The sequence below is a fragment of the Gracilinanus agilis genome, unplaced genomic scaffold, assembly GCF_016433145.1.
Source record: "Gracilinanus agilis isolate LMUSP501 unplaced genomic scaffold, AgileGrace unplaced_scaffold35564, whole genome shotgun sequence".
NCBI lineage: Eukaryota > Metazoa > Chordata > Mammalia > Didelphimorphia > Didelphidae > Gracilinanus > Gracilinanus agilis.
This window is the reverse complement of record NW_025368650.1, coordinates 5,859-7,318: the sequence shown is the minus strand read 5'-3', so window position 1 is coordinate 7,318 and position 1,460 is coordinate 5,859. Positions and strand designations below refer to the sequence as shown.

The window sequence follows — 1,460 nt, the reverse complement described above, 5'->3', positions numbered from 1 at the left end:
AACCTTAGCAGGGGCAATTCAACCCTGAGAAAAATATTCTCCAACTTGGCTTTCTGATAAGAACCCAGTCAAAATTTAGCCTTGGCCTTGGTCTGTTCTGAAGCCAATGAGACCTTTTGTCTTTTGATATGACATAATTTATAATTTCTGTGCATCTGCAAAGTTCCTGGGGGGGAGGGGTGTTTCTTTTGTGTGAAATGAGTCTTGAAATATATGTAATAAACTCCATGCTCCTGGAGACAGAGCTGGAAGCATGGGCTAAAAGATGTTCAGTGTCCATTATTTCCTTATCAACTAAACTGTCCTTATCAGATTATCAGAGATGATAAATAGATATCCAGAGTTTCTTATCAGTCAGCATTTTTCACCACTATTAGAGCTTCTGGGGTCAAATGTAGGACCACTCTTTTGTAGTTCCTACCCATACAAGGGCATGAGCAATAGGAGCTACAGAGCAGTCTCAGGAGCTGGCTGAGCACTCCTGGTTTTAGTAGGAAACTGTTACATGGGCACAGATGGAACCTGGACTACCTTAGAATAATCAGCCACCTCCACTTGAGTAGCAGTGAATTCTGGGGTAGGGGCAATCCATTCATCTTGAAATTTTTCTTTTGTCCCTCCTTCACAATTACAGTTTGTTCCTCCTCTTCATTCTCCTCTGGACCCCTGTAGAAGTAAAGATCAGGCAAAACCTCCCACAGCTGTCCATGGGAGATGGTACCACACATATGGAGAGCCTCACAGACCAAGCATGCACCACATCAGGTGCCCTGAGTAAGCTTCCTCTTTATTACCTGGAATGGCAATGTCCACATAGCAAAGAGGGGAGTCTGTATTATATGATGTGTAGTTTGATGGTTATCATATATGATGCTTTAGTCAGACACTGCTGAGCACCCAGAGGGTCAGTGACCACCCAGACATGAAGGTCCTTGAAAGCTGCCTGGCTCTGGTTAGTGAATGTACCCACTGTGAAGCCTCCAGCAATAGGTGTGGAGCAAGTGGCAGCAGCAAAGTTTAAAAGAGTTCCCTGGTCAGTATTACTGGATGAAACTGCATTAATATCAACTTGATGGCAACAATGGCAGGAGCTGCCATGCCACCATAGGCTTTTCTCAATGTGGGAATTAATTCAAAACCTACCCTATTTGTGTAGCCCCCACCTATCTGAAATCTGTAACTTTATCCCTCTGATTGGTTCTAATCAGTATTCTCTCGTATAGTGTGATTCCCTAGGGATAGCAAAGAATCACTTATTATTACCAAACAATAATCAGATAGTTCATAATTGAATCATTTCTAGGAATGAGTGTTTCTTATAAATTTATGGGTCAAACTCTAACTTGAAAGCATAGCTTGAAGGAGGCCTCCACCAGTTGTCACAAGCTTCAGTGGTAAGTCCCATGATGTATTGAAATAAGGGCCAGATGCCCTCTATCCAGTCTCGATGTCCTCACTAC

General features: G+C 42.8%; 1 pseudogene; it reads right to left on the bottom strand.

The window, feature by feature from the left end:
• Positions 1-388: 388 nt before the first annotated feature.
• Positions 389-1,098, bottom strand: LOC123254920 (annotated as a pseudogene).
• Positions 1,099-1,460: the final 362 nt, after the last annotated feature.